This window comes from Trichechus manatus, unplaced genomic scaffold, assembly GCF_000243295.1.
Source record: "Trichechus manatus latirostris isolate Lorelei unplaced genomic scaffold, TriManLat1.0 scaffold00216, whole genome shotgun sequence".
Lineage (NCBI taxonomy): Eukaryota > Metazoa > Chordata > Mammalia > Sirenia > Trichechidae > Trichechus > Trichechus manatus.
In genome coordinates this window covers 2,201,333-2,217,274 of record NW_004444152.1, presented here as the reverse complement: position 1 = coordinate 2,217,274, position 15,942 = coordinate 2,201,333, and the positions used below count along the sequence as shown (strand labels likewise).

The 15,942-nt window shown below is 40.9% G+C and overlaps 1 protein-coding gene across 2 annotated transcripts in view; it reads right to left on the bottom strand.

The window, feature by feature from the left end:
- The window catches only part of LOC101342545 (zinc finger protein 45), a 63,739-nt gene that overhangs the window by 12,835 nt on the left and 34,962 nt on the right, over positions 1 to 15,942 (bottom strand). The window contains exon 1 of one of the 2 annotated variants that reach the window (XM_023742730.1): positions 2,565 to 2,641. The exons of the other annotated variant lie outside the window; for it this stretch is intronic. The gene's annotated coding sequence lies outside the window, so the exon portion shown is untranslated. Of the gene's footprint in view, positions 1 to 2,564; positions 2,642 to 15,942 lie in introns of those variants that run through there. 2 annotated transcript variants of the gene reach the window in all.

Genomic DNA, 15,942 nt, shown 5'->3' with positions numbered 1-15,942 from the left:
TCCAAAAGAGCCAAATATGTAAGGCAAAATGGTCCCCACCAAGCTGTTTACTAGGCTATTGTTTGACTTAAAGGTGACTTTAGGAAACTAGTTTCTTCAAGGCTCAAAGTTCAAAAGGACACCTAAGGGCAAACACCCTGGATGGGTCACCTTAACTCCAGGGACCCCAGAAATCTGGATTCCAGGAGAACTAAAGGTTTCTCAATATGGACTGTAGATTAGATAGCAGTAGGTTATCAGTACAATCAATTTCCTGATTTTTATTTATTATACAATGATTACATAAGAGAATGTCCTTTTTTCAAGAAAATATACACTTAAAACTTTACAGGCAAAGAAGCACCATGTCCCTCACTTAATCGCAAATGGTTCAGGGAAAAAAAAATATAGATATGACAAAACTGTAAAGGGGAAAAATGGCTCTGAAACTTTATAGCTGGCAGCAGCTAGGCATTGGTGTTTTCAACTCTTCATAAATAAGAACCTGATCTACCACTCAGTGACAGTGGTGGGATAAGAATTAAAAAAAAAACGAGCACTCCATAAACATGTCATAATCAAGGCACCACCCACTTGTCAGTTTGTTGTGCTGTAACGCTGGAAGCTGTGCCACTGGTATTTCAAGTACTAGCAGGGTCACCCATGGTGGACAGGTTTCACAGAAGCATCCAGACTAATACAGACTAGGAAGAAAGGCCTAGATATCTACTTCCAAAAATCAGCCAGTGAAAACCTTACGGATCACAAGAGAACACTGTCCAACACTGGACCAGGCAATGTTTCGTTCTGTTATACCTAAGCTCGCAGTGAGTTGGAGTCAACTGACTGCAACAATAACCTTGTCTAAACACAGACAAAGATTTTCTGCTATTATAAAAATAACCAAAGAATCCCTGCCCAGGCTAACATGAGTTACTATCACTTCTTTATGTACAATGCCAGTCTCACTTCATTTTTCCCACTTCCTAGCCACAAATTATTACTACACGCAGTCTTTGAAATGTCCCTGCTTCCTGACAGCACCCAATCCAGAACAAACCCTCACTGCCTAAAACTCTCCATAACTCAGCTAACTCACGCTAAAACACTATAACATGCTTTTCCTAACTGCCTCTTACTGAGACACCCCCCACCCCCACCCGGCCCCTGGGGTGGGCTTCCATTAGCAAGCTTAAAACAACTTGTCTTTGATGACAGGCATGTTCTGGCGGTATACAGCTGACGGGAATCATAAGCACCTGGTAAATCTGGCTAAAGAGTATATGAGAGCTCCTTACACTAATTTTGCATCTTTTCTATATGATTTAAATGATACAAAAATATGAAGTTAAAAAAGATCAATAGTCCTAGTAGTTACAACGATGGTGATGATATTATTTGGAAGTTCATTAGTCTATTCTTTCTGGATGGTCTTTGGAAATTTCCATGGTTAAAAAAGAGAGGGAAGAAACATTGTGAATGCTATGGTAACAATTTTGTAAAAAACTGATGAACTATATCCTGTCTCCTGTATTTTCCTGTTACTTCCAAGTTGATCCTGATTCTAAATTGTAACTTGTTACTTCCCTAATAAACCCCATAACTGTGAGTATGCTCTATAAATTCTGTGTGGCCACTGCAACAAGTTATCGAATGCAGCAGAAAAGCAGAGAGTGCCATGGAGGGTTGGTTGCTGTCAGAACTGGTAAAAAGTTTGGAGAAATGCATTAAAAGCTCAACAGTTGTTATCCTACATCCTGGAATTATGAGTAATTAAACTTTTTCTCTATATTTTTGCATTTCTGAATTTCCCACAGGGATTATGGTTCTATGATAACAATGCCAAATCCTACTCATGTGGAGTCCTTCTACCAAGCATCCAAGGAGTCGCGCCCTTCTCCCCTGTGCAGTTTTTTTTTTTGAAGAGTCAGAGCTGGAGAAGAAAAAGGTTGTGAAACACCACGATTATGTAGCCCTTCCAGATAAACCAAGACATCCGCCCGGACCAGCTGGAAGAGGTCAGAAAGGGTCCAGGACAATTCAGCTTTCTGCAGGGATCAGAGAAAAGGGCTAGGAGCACTACAGCTGGAGCTCTGACCGCATGCGGGTTCCTAGTTTTCAGGGAACTGAGCGTTTCTTGGGAAATTAAACAGTACTGTGACGCAGGGGTTAATGCGCAGGAGTCTAAGCGCTCGACTGCTAAGTGAAACATCGGCGGTTCGACTCACCAACGAACCACGGCACCCGCCAGCCGCTCTGCTGGAGAAAGATGTGGCAGTCAGCTTCCCTAAAGATTACAGCCTTGGAATTCTACTCTGTCCTATAGGGTAGCTATGAGTCGGAATCGACTCACGGCAATGGGCTGAAAAGAGTCAACCATTCATCATCACCTGCAAGGAAGTGTTTTAAGCTTTATATTTGTACTGTCTAGTTTCATCCTCAAAACCACTCTATTAGAAAGATATGACTATCATCTCCATTTGACAGAAGAGACATTAAGTAACTCGCACAATCCTATATACCGCGAAAAAGTGGAAATAGGGGGAGGCGGCTGCAGAAGCAGGGAACCCAGGAGACCCTCACACCTGAGAAACTCGTCCCGGATCGGCCTGACCTAGAGTCGCGCAAGCCGCCGCATACGTGAAGCGAATCCACCGAGGGGAACACAAACCTCTGCTCTCCGTCGCGGCGCCTGTTCCTCTAAAGCCCTCGGCCGAGTTGTCGCGAGTCCTAAGCGTACGTCCGGAAGTTAGGAAGGGTCGCGAGAAGCGGAACTGACTCACCACTAGCAAGGAAAAGATGGCGGCAACCTCGCCTCTGGGAGTGAAAGTTCCAGGGAGCTCTTGGACCACACTTCCCATAAGAACCCAGTGGAAGCTCCTGAGACGCACCTGAGTTCCTGGACTACACTTCCCAGAAAGTCAAAGGAGGAAAAACGAGGCGTTTCACTCTCCTTGGGCGGAAGTGCTTGCGGCAAAACGTAACTCTGGGACCACACTTCCCAGAATTCTCAAGCCACACGCAACCTGGGCGGAAGGGCTCTCATTGTAACCCAGCACCAGCGTTGTGCTTCTCACGATGCCGAAGAGGAACAAAGCCCACAGTACAGCCCTCATGGATGGTAATGTGGATTACTACATTGAATTACCATTCCTTGATCCTCGAGCGAAAAATATGCCATTGAAACGATCTTCTGAAGCCTAAACGCCTCCAATTGGGACAGGAGTGTAATTGGAAGAGTAACATTGAGCCAGGAGATATCTTCTAGGATTTAATTACTAGGAATGACATGTAAGTAAAATTATGCTGAAAATAATTCAAAAACGGTTGCTGCAGTACATCGAACTGCCAGAAATTCAAACTGGGTTTAGAAGAAGATGTGGAATGAAGGATATTATTGCTGATGTCTGATGGAGCTTGGCTGAAAGCAGGAATACCAGAAAGATGTTTACTTGCATTTTGTTGACTAAGCAAAGGCATTCGACTGTGTGGATCATAAGAAATTATGGATCACATCGCGAATAACGGGAATTCCAGAACACTTAATTGTGCTCATGCGGAACCTGTACGTAGACCAAGAGGCAGTTATTTGAACAGAAAAATGGGATATGCATGGTTTAAAATCAGGAAAGTTGTGCAACAGGGTTGTATCCTTTCACCGTACTTATTCAGTCTGTCTGCTGAGCAAATAATCCAAGAAGCTGGACTACATGAGGAACATGGTATCAGGATTGGAAGAGGACTCATTAACAGTCTACTATATGCAGATAACATAACCTTGCTTGCTGAAAGTGAAGAGGACTTGAAGCACTTACTGATGAAGATCAAAGACCACAGCCTGCAGTACGGATTACACCTCAACATAAAGAAAACAAAAATCCTTGCAACTGGCCCAATAAGCAATATGATAAATGGAGAAAAGATTGACGCTGTCAAGGATTTCATTTTACTTGGATCCACAATCAACTCCCATGGAAGCAGCAGTCAAGAAATCAAACAATGTATTGCATTGGGCAAATCTGCTGCAAAAGACCTCTTTAAAGTGTTAAAAAGCAAAGAAGTCACTTTGAGGACTAAGGTGCACCAGAACTAAGCTGTGGTATTTTCAGTCAGCTCATATGCATAGGAATGCTAGACAATAAGGAAGACCTAAGAAGAATTGATGCTTTGAATTATGGTGTTGGCGAAGAATATTTAATATTCCATAGACTGCTAGAAGAACAAACAAATCTGTCTTGGAAGAAGTACAGCAAGAATGTTCCTTAGGAGCAAGGATGGCAAGACTTCGTCTCATGTACTTTGGACATGTTATCAGGAGGGACCATTCCCTGGAGAAGGACATCATGCTTGGTAGAGGGTCAGCGAAAAAGAGGAAGACTCTCAATGAGATGGACTGACACAGTGGCTGCAACAATGGGCTCAAACATAACAATTGTGAGGATGGTGCAGGACCAGGCAGTGTTTCGTTCTGTCGTACATAGGGTCACTGTGAATCAGAATTGACTCAATGGCACCTAACAGCAACAACAATGAACTATTTGGGGCAGTCAAGAAAACCAGCTGCCGTGGAGTCCATTCCAACTCATAGCGACCTCATTTGTGTCAAGAGTAGAACTGTGCTCCTTAGAGTTTTTAATGTTTTTTTCCCACAGTTTATTTTTTATTGTACTTTAGATGAAGGTTTACAGAACAAACTAGCTTCTCATTAAACAGTACACATACTGTTTTATGATATTTGTTAACAACCTCAAGACATGTCAACACTCTCCCTTCTCAACTTTGGGGTCCCTATTACCAGCTTTCCTGTCCCCTCCTGCCTTCTAGTCCTTGCCCCTGGGTTGGTGTGCCCCTTTAGTCTTGTTTTGTTTTATGGGCCTGTCTAATCTTTGGCTGAATGGTGAACCTCAGGAGGGACTTCATTACTGAGCTAAAAGGGTGTCCAGGGGCCAGACTCTCGGGGTTTCTCCAGTCTCTGTCAGGCCAGTAAGTCTGGTCTTTTTTTGTGAGTTAGAATTTTGTTCTACATTTTTCTCCAGCTCTGTCCGGGATCCTCTATTGTGATCCCTGTCAGAGCAGTCAGTGGTGGTAGCCAGGCACCATCTAGTTGTACTGGACTCAGTCTGATAGAGGCCGTGGTAGTTGTGGTCCATTACTCCTTTGGACTAATCTTTCCCTTGTATCTTTAGTTTTCTTCATTCTCCCTTGCTACCTAAGGGGTGAGACCAGTGGAGTATCTTAGATGGCCACTCACAGGCTTTTAAGACCCCAGATGCTACTCACCAAAGTAGACAGTAGAACATTTTCTTTATCAACTATGTTATGCAAATTGAGCTAGATGTTCCCCGAGACCATGGTCCCCACAGCCCTCAGTAATGGCTTATTTTTTTGAAAGTAGATCTCTAGGTCTTGAGCAATGTGGAAGTCTCAGGAATCTTCAAAATTAGAAAAATAAAACTATGTTTTTTATAAAAAGCTTAAAAAAAACCAAACAAACAAAAAACTCCTCCAATAGGTTGAAGCATGTTTGGGATAGAAAATCAGAGTATGTAAATATTTGTGTTTAGAAATGTTGTATTTGTTTATATGGTAAAGAAGGACAAAGAGGTTTAAAAATAATCATTTTAGAAGATCACAGGAAGAAGAATGTAGAATAAATAGGAGAGACTGAAGCATCAATTTGTTGGAGCAACAATTTTAAAAATAGAGTTTCAAATAGTATAGTTCCTCCTATTTCAAACACTTAGAACTTCTGAATAAAACATTACATATTAAAAATGTTAACATATAGCCATGTTGAAAACAAAGAGAAACCCTCAGTGGTCAAAATGCATAAGGACCTCAAATCCATGATAAACATGAATGATGTATAAAAGCATGCAAACTAGATATAATACTAAGGATTGAATGCTGAGTAGAGCCTAGATCAAAGGTCCTGGCTCCTTTTGGAATTGAGAAGTCAACACTCCAACATTTCAGTCTTAAGAGGAGCACTCTCTTTCCTTGACTGAGAACAAAAAAACAGGTTGGCTATGGTTGCTGTAACTAGTAGTAACTCTGAAAGAAACCAACCTGAGAACCAAACTCTGCCAAGAGGGCAGAGATAAGAAAACAATAAAAAATATATTCTGAACCCTGATGATCCAGACCCAATTCTGCCTGACCTGTATTCTTTTCAGTTAGATGAGCAAATGAATCCTTTTTTTTTTTTTTTTTTTTAGTTTAAGCTACATTGGATTTACTGTTATTCACAACTGAAAGAATTTACATGCAACTGAATGTATTCTGATGAAATCCCTTGTTCACTGGTGGCCTACTCTAGTATCTGGTGGTGACAAAACAGAGCACCACAGGCTCTGGATATCTGATGGCATCAGAGTAGAAATATCATGGATTTTAGATAACTACTATGAAAGGGGTGCTATGTGGCTCAGAAAACGGTTGGGAAGATCTGTGTTCCTGATTAGATATACATTGACTCGGTGCAGTCTTTCACTCAAGCAAACTTAAGAATGCCTAAAGTGCTTGAGGAGTAAAGAAAGATGTTCAAATTTAATCTATTCCCATAATTGCTTGTTCCACATTCTGAGTGGTGTAGCTGTTGTCATGCTATACGATGTTCCCTTCCTTTATACACCTGTTCCTCAGGGAAGTTTTATGGTTTTTTTTCCCTCTAAAACTTTGTTTCTGCATCTTGAATTCACCCACTGCTGGTTACTATAAATCCTTTTTTGTCCTTTTGAAGCCCTTTCTTTTCCACGAATCATATTCTTTGTGCCCTATGAGAATATACTAGAATAGTTTCCGAGTCAAACTCAACACCTGAGAGCCCAAGTCAGGCGAATGTCCTAGTCTCCCCTTCAGCTGATGGGTAAGTCCGACAGGGAAAACCATCCTACAGTGATTTGTAATGTGAATTGCTCTACTAGTTCCTAGACAGCAGAAGCTTTCTGTCTAAGAAAACTTCATATGCACTAATTAAGAAGATTTTTTTTTAACAATCTCACTAGTATCTCTGTTTTATTCTATAGGTCCTTCACTGTAGGGGATTAAATATTTACTTAATGACATGATTTTATTTTATGTAGCTTTACTGCCGTAGGAGAAAATTCATAATGTTCATTGTAAAAAATGGAAAGCAAAAACAAAACAACAAAATCTGAACTGAGAAAATCCAATATTAGCATATTGCCTAATATCCTTTCACAAAATATCTATGTGCATTATTCACATATATGTATAAATATTTTTATTAATTAAGTCATGCTATAAAGGCTACAACCTACTTTTCCCTAAATAATGTTGTTGTGTTGTTAGGTGCCTTCGAGTCAGTCCAACTCATAGCAACCCTTTGCATGACAGAACGAAACACTGCCCAGTCCTGCACCATCCTCACAATCATTGCTATACTTGAGCCCATTCTCGCAGCCACTGTGTCAGTCCATCTTGTTGAGGGTCTTCCTCTTTTTCGCTGACTCTCTATTTTACCATGCTTGATGTCCTACTCCAGGGACTGATCCCTCCTGATAACATGTCCAAAGTATGTGAGACAAAGTCTCGCCATCCTTGCTTCTAAGGAGCATTCTGGTTGCACTTCTTCCAAGATAGATTTGTTCATTCTTTTGGCAGTCCATGGTATATTCAATATTCTTCACCAAGACCACAATTCAAAGGTGTCAATTCCTCTTCAGTCTTCCTTATTCTATCGTCCAGCTTTCCCATGCATATGAGGTGACTGAAAACACCATGGCTTGGACCAGGCACACCTTACTCTTCAAGGTGACATCTTTGCCTTTTAACACTTTAAAGAGGTCTTTTGCAGATTTGCCCAATGCAATGTGTCCTTTGATTTCTTGACTGCTGCTTGCATAGGTGTTGATTGTGGATTCAAGTAAAATGAAATCCTTGACAACTTCAATCTTTTCTCTGTTTATCATGATGTCGCTTATTAGTCCAGTTGTGAGGATTATTGTTTTCTTCATGTCGAGGTGTAATGCATACTCAAGGCTGTGGTCTTTGATCTTTATAGTAAGTGCTTCAAGTCCTCTTCACTTTCAGCAAGCAAGGTTGTGTCATCTGCATAAGCCAGTTGTTAATCAGTCTTCCTCCAATCCTGATGCCCCATTCTTCTTCATATAGCCCAGCTTCTCAGATTATTTGCTCAGCATACAGATTAAATAGCTATGGTGAAAGGATACAACCCTGACATACACGTTTCCTAACTTTAAACCACACAGTTTCCCCTTTTTCTTTTTGAATGATTGCCTCTTGATCTAGGTACAGGTTCCTCATGAGCACAATTAAGTGTTCTGGAATTCCCATTCTTCGCAATGTTATCCATAATTTGTTATGATCCACACAGTCGAATGCCTTTGCATAGTCAATAAAACACAGGTAAACATCTTTCTGGTATTCTCTGCTTTCAGCCAGGATCCATCTGACATCAGCAACGATATCCCTGGTTCCACGTCCTCTTCTGAATCTGGCTTGAATTTCTGCAGTTCCCTGTTGATATACTACTGCAGCCGCTTTTGGATGATTTTCAGCAAAATTTTATTTGTGTGTGATACTAATGATATTGTTCGATAACTTCTGCATTTGGTTGGATTGCCTTTCTTTGGAATAGGCATCAATATGCATCTCTTACAGTCAGTTGGCCAGGTAGCTGTCTTCCAAATTTCTTGGCATAGATGAATGAGCACTTCCAGTGCTGCATCCATTTGTCGAAACATCTCAACTGGTATTCCGTCAATTCCTGAAGCCTTGTTTTTCTCCAATAACTTCAGTGCAGCTTGGACTTCTTCCTTCAGTACCATCAGTTCTTGATCATATGCTACCTCCTGAAATGGTTGAATGGTGACCAATTCTTTTTGGTATACACTCTGTATTCCTTCCATCTTCTTTTGATGTTTCCTGTGTCGTTTAATATTTTTCCCACAGAATCCTTCAATAATGCAACTCAAGGCTTGAATTTTTTATTCAGCTCTTTCAGCTTGAGAAATGCTGAGCATGTTCTTTGCTTTTGGTTTTCTATCTCCAGGTCTTTGTGCATGTTATTATAAAACTTTACTTTGTCCTCTCAAGCCGCCCTTTCAAATCTTCTGGCCAGCTCTTTTACTTCATCATTTCTTCCATTTGCTTTAGCTACTCAATGTTCAAGAGCAAGTTTCAGAGTCTCTTCTGACATCCATTTTAGTCTTTTCTTTCTTTCCTGTCTTTTTAATGACCTCTTGCTTTCCTCATGTATGATGTCCTTGATGTCATTCCACAACTTGTCTGGTCTTCAGTCATTAGTGTTCAACACGTCAAGTCTATTCTTGTGATGGTCTCTAAGTTCAGGTGGGATATACTCAAGGTTGTACTTTGGCTCTCCTGGACTTGTTCTAATTCTCTTCAGTTTCCACTTAAACTTGCATATGAGCGATTGATGGTCTGTTCCACAGTCGGCCCCTGGCCTTGTTCTGACTGATGATAGTGAGCCTTTCCATCATCTCTTTCCACAGATGTAGTCGATTTGATTCCTGTGTATTCCACCTGGTGATGTACACATGTATAGTTGCCGTTTATGTTGGTGAGAAAAGGTATTTGCAATGACAAAGTCATTGGTCTTGCAAAACTCTGTTATACAAAGTCAGGCATCATTTCTATCACCAAGGCCATATTTTCCAACTACCGATCCTTCTTCTTTGTTTCCAACTTTCGCATTCCAATCACCAGTAATTGTCAATGCATCCTGGCTGCATGTTCTATCAATTTCAGACCGTAAATAACAGCCACTTTCTTCTATTGGCATTATAGCTCTATATGCACATTTTAAGTATTCCATTACAGGAATATATTTTTAAATTTTTCAAAATCTATGGATGAATTTTTCTTTTAAACAAAAGCCTCCTTGTGCTCATCATTACTCTCTGTTGCTATAGATTCTAAGCATAACTTCCTATGTTAGGACTGTTAGTCAGAGGATATGTTCTTTCAGCTTACTGAACAACTCCTCTCCAAAAGTTGTGTTTTTCACTCTTTAAACTTAAGGCAATACTATTAGAGAAGAAAGTGTGTAAATGATAACCCTGTCCAAATTAACCAAGGATTTAGATGAAATTTTATTCAATGCCTGGCAAGTTTTCTTTTTTGTAAGTGAGGAATGGTAGGGATAGAAGTGGAGAACTTGACAAAATAAATGTCCTTTTAATACCACCTGTGTTTAAAAGGTTTTTATGAAGGAAATACTATAGTACTTAGAAAGGAATCATATCAAAGCTAAAGGGAAATATGAAAAATAAATAATTAATTATTGGACCTCTGCTTCTGGGCAATGGAATATATGTATTCTTCCCTATTGCTCTAAGTACAGCTAAATACCATGGATATTGTATATAAAAAAATACATAAGAAGACTGAGACATGGAGATAAGAAGGCAGATTGGCTAGGGATATCAGGACCCCAGAAATAATAAAATGTTCAGTTCTCTGGGCTTTCCTTTGGCCTTACTCTTCCCAAACTGGGAACTGGAGAAGATGACAATACAAAAACACCAATGGACTCAGACAAAAAAAAAAAAAAAAGACTCCCAAGAAAATTCATGCTCTCTTTTCAAAGGACAAGGAAAGCAGTAGCTAAGACAAAAAAAACTTTTAGACAACAACTGCCAAACACCAGCTAAATACCACAGAAAAAACTGAGACCCCACCACTACCGCTACCAGCAAATGCCCAGTGGAGAGCCTAGACTTTCACCCTTGCCAAGCTAAATGCTGTTAACAAGGCACCCCAAATCACCCCAATCTCCACTAGGGCAGTGTCAGAATAGCCCAAGTGGCAACCTGAGAAATTTATCCCTGCCAGGTAGTAATGAGACCCACCAACCATGATGTCTCAGTGGTTAAGAGCTTGGCTGCTAACCAAAATGTCAGCAGTTCAAATCCACCAGCCACTCCTTGGAAACCCTATGGGGCAGTTCTACTCTGTCCTATAGGGTTGCTATGACTTGAATCGACTCGATGACATCAGGTTTTGTTTTGTTTTGTTCTACCATGATGTCAGTGCAGACCACATGGGAAGCATGGACTTATGCCCTCATCAGTGGTTACCAGGTACCACAAACACTCCTCACTGGGGTGATGTTAGAGTAGGCCTAGTGGAGAGTCAGGACTTTCACCATTGCTCAGTGATAACAAGGCCACTCCCCTAATGGTCTCAGTGGAGCCATATAGGAAACAGTAACAAAGAGCCCCTTCTGCTTCTAGTCATGTTGGTATCAGAAGAGGACTAGTGAGCATCCTGAACTCCCAATGCCACCTAGCAGTAACAAAGATCCCCTTCCCCATGGGTATCAACAGAAGCCAAATGGAGCATCTAACAATAACAAGATGGTGCCCCATTTCACCCACCAAAGCAGAGTCAGAGGAAACCTGTTAAAATACAAGAATTAAATAATATCCAGAGTCTTAGAGCATAACTCTAAACTCTGAGAAAAATATAAAGAGCAACTATCTGAAAACACTAGAAAGCAGGCAAAATCAAAGAGAAAATGGAGGAGCATATACCCTTGAAAGAAGGAAATATTATTGGATGAAATTCTCATTTTTTACAGTTTTTTTTACGAAGGCAGGATTCAGGTGGTGCCATGCAGAGTGAGTAAAAGAAAACCCACATTTGTATTAGCTTAAAGAACCAGACGACAGTTTGGGGTAAGCACAGCAGCTAGAAAGCGAGGAGGGAAAAATTCCACAAAAGCGAGGGCCACAAAGGTCAAGTCTAAATTCTGTTAATAAACTACCCAAATATTTGGCCATGCCCTTTAACTATATATACATGCACGGGCCAAACTCCATTCAACCCAACTAAGACTAAAAGAACTGAAATGAGGATTCAGTTGCTGTACTCCTTAGGGGGTGACAGAATTTGGAGCAGATGTTCAGCCCGGTTAGCTGCCAGCTAAAACAAAAAATCAATGTGAAATCAGGGTGTTGGCCGCATTTATTCCTTCTGAGAGATCTGAGAGACAATCTGTCCCGTGCCTCTTTCCTAATTTCTGGTTACAGCCCTTGATCCTTGACATTTCTTGGCTTGTAGAAGCATCACTTCTATCTCTCAGTCCATCTTCACATGGCTGTCTTTCCTCTGTGTGTCTCTTATCTTCTTGCCTCTTCTCCTGTTTTATAAGGACACCAGCCATTGGATTAGGACTCACACTACACCAGTATGACCTCTTGTTAACTGATAACATCTTCAAAGATTCTATTTCCAAACAAGATCACATTCAGAGGTCCAGGGGATAGGAAATGATCATATATTTTTAGGGAACACAATTCAATCCATAAGACCAGTAAAGACAGCCCTTCCACCCTCGTATGAGAAAGTTAACTCTGCTTTGCTGAAAGAACCTGTAATGATCTCTCCTGAGGTAGTTGCCTTGCAAGGCCCTGCTGATTTTCCTCAAGACCTACCCACACCACCTGTCCTTGCTTCTAGACCCATAACTACGTTCAAGTCCCTGCAGACCCCAAAGGGTGAGGAGCAAAGTATAACCCATGAGAAGATGTAATACACTCCAAAACAACTGCATAATTTTCCCTATTTACACAGACAAAAATCTGGGGAATATGCATGGGAATGGATATTAAGGCTGTGAGATAATGCTGGAAAGAACATAAAAGTTGGATCAGGCTGAAGTTATTGATATGGACCAACTAAGCAGAGATTTTGGATTCAATGTTGTAGCTTGTCTCAATTATTTAGTGTTGCTATAACAGAAATACCACACGTGGATGGCTTTAACAGACAGAAATTTGCTTTCACAGTTTAGGAGGCTAGAAGTCCGAATTCAGGGTGCCAGCTCCAGGGGAAGGATTTCTCTGTCAGTTCCGGGGGAAGGTCCTTGTTATCAAACTTCCCCTGGTCTAGGAGCTTCTCAGTGCAGGTACCAGGGTCCAAAGGACGCACTCCATTCCTGGCACTTCTTTCTTGGTGGCATGAAGTCCCTCTCCTCTGTGCTCGATGCTCTCTTTCAAATCTCAAAAGAGACTGACTCAAGATACAACCTAATCCTGTAGATTGAGTCTTGCCTTATTAACATAACTGCCTCTAATACTGCCTCATTAACAACATGCTGTTGTTAGATGCCTTACAGTTGCTTCTGACTCATAGTGACCCTATGTACAACAGAATGAAACACTGTACGGTCCTGCGTCATCCTCATGATTGTCGATATGCTTGAGCCCACTGTTGCAGCCACTGTGTCAGTCCATCTCACTGATGGCCTTCCTCTTTTTCACTGACCCTCTACTTTACCAAGCAAGATGTCCTTCTCCAGGGACTGATCCCTCCTGATAACATGTCCAAATTATGTGAGACAAAGTCTCACCATCCTTGCTTCTAAGGAGCATGTCTGGCATTTTTCCAAGACAGATTTGTTTGTTCTTCTGGCAGTCCATGGTATATTCGATATTCTTCACCAACACCATAATTCAAAGGCATTAATTCTTCGTCAGTCTTCCTTATTCAATATCCAGCTTTCACAAGCATATGGAGCAATTGAAAACACCATGGCTTGGTTCAGGCACACCTTAATCCTTAAAGTGACATCTTTCCTTTTAACACTTTTAAGAGATCTTTTGCAGCAGACTTGCTCAATGCAATGCATCGTCTGATTTCTTGACTGCAGTTTCCATGGGTGTTGATTGCAGATCCAAGTAAAATGAAGTCCTTGACAATTTCAATATTTTCTCTGTTTATAATGATGTTGCTTACTGGTCCAGTTGTGAGGATTTTTTTTTCTCTTTATGTTGAGATGTAATCCATAGTGAAGGCTTTAGTCTTTGATCTTCATCAGTAAGTGCTTCAAGTCCTCTTCACTTTCAGCAAGCAAGGTTGTGTCATCTGCATAACACAGGTTGTTAGTGAGTCTTCCTCCAATCCTGATGTCGTGTTCTTCATATAGTCCAGCTTCTCAGATTATTTGCTCAGCATACAGATTGAATAAGTATGGTGGAAGAATACAACCCTGACACATACTTTTCCTGGCATTAAAACATGCAGTATCTCCTTGTTCTGTTCGAACGACTGCCTCTTGGTCTAAGTGAAGTTTCCTCATGAGCACACTTAAGTGTTCTGGAATCTCCAGTCTTCACAATGTTATCCATAACTTGTTATGATCCACACAGTCAAATGTCTTTGCATAATCAATAAAACACTGGTAAACATCTTTCTGGTATTCTCTGCTTTCAGCCATGATCCATCTGACATCAGCACTGGAACTGATATCCCTTGTTCCACATCCTCTTCTGAATCTGGCTTGAATTTCTGGCAGTTCCCTGTCAATGTACTGCTGCAACCATTTTTGAATGATCTTCAGTGAAATTTTACTCGTGTGTGATATTAATGATATTGTTCAATAATTACCACATTCTGCAGGATCACCTTTCTTTGCAATGGGCACAAATATGGAATTCTTCTAGTCAGTTAGCCAGGTAGCTATCTTCCACATTTCTTGGCATAGATGAGTGAGCGCTTCCAGTGCTGCATCCATTTGTTGAAACATCTCATTTGGTGTGATGGGTAAGATTGTATGTCAGCTTGGCTGGGTCATGATGCTCAGTGTTTTGGCAGTTGTGTGAAGTTGTGTTCACTTCCCTGTTGAGATTTGATATGTGATCGCCCCTATGATGGGATCTTCTGTGAGTAGCCAATCAGTTGAAAGTGAGTTTCCTTGTGCGTGTGGCCTGCATCGAGTGTGGGCAGACGTTCTGGCAGGGCTTGGGGGCTTTTGCTCATGATGGATGTTGCAGCTAGCTCCTGTTCTTCTGACCTCTGGTTCCTGGGACTTGAGCTAGCAGCTTACCTGCAATCTTGCCTACTGATCTTGGGATTCGTTGATATTCACAGCCTATGAGCAACAGCCCTGTCGATCTTGGGATTGCCAGCCCCTTTGGCTATGTGAATCAGGAGAAGCCTCTATCCTGACCCATGGACTTGGGATGTTACAACCTCTACAACAACGTGAGCCGTTTCCTTGATATAAATCTTTCTCTCTCTATATATTTATACGCTTTACTTGTTTTGCTTCTCTAGGGAACCCAGCCTAAGACAATTGGTATTCTGTGAATTCCCAGAGTCTTGGTTTTTGCCAATGCCTTCAGTGCAGCTTGGATCTCTCCTTCAGTACTATTGGTTCTTGATCATATGCTACCTCCTGAAATGACTGAACATCAACCAATTCTTTTTGGTACAGTGACTCTGTGTATTCCTTCCATCTTCTTTTGATGCTTCCTGTGTCATTTAATATTTTCCCCGTGGAAACCTTCAATATTGCAACTTGAGGCTTGAATTTTTTCTTCAGTTCTTTCAGCTTGAGAAGTGCCAAGTGTGTTTTTCCCTTTTGGTTTTCTAACTCCAGGCCTTTGCACATATAATTGTAATACTTTGTCTTCTCGAGTCACCCTTTGATATCTTCTGTTCAGCTCTTTTACTTCATCATTTCTTCCATTTGCTTTAGCTACTCGACGTTCAAAAACAAGTTTCAGAGTCTCTTCTGACATCTATTTTGGTCTTTTCTTTCTTTCTTGTCTTTTTTAATGACCTCTCGCTTTCTTCACGTATGATGTCCTTGATGTCATCCCATAACTCACCTGGTCTTTGGTCATTAGTGTTCAATGTGTCAAATCTATTCCTGAGATGGTCTCTAAATTCAGCTCAGACAGACTTTGGCTCTCATTGGCCTGTTCTAATTTTCTTCATCTTCAACTAGACCTTGCATATTAGCAAATGATGGTCTGTTCCACTGTCCACCCCTGGCCTTGTTCTGACGGATAATATTGAGCTTTTCCATTGTTTCTTTCCACAGATATAGGTGATTTGATTCCCGTGTATTACATCAGGTGAGGCCCACATATGTAGTTGCCATTTATGTTGTAGAAAAACAGTACTTGCGATGAAGAAGTCATTGGTCTTGCAAATTCTATCAAA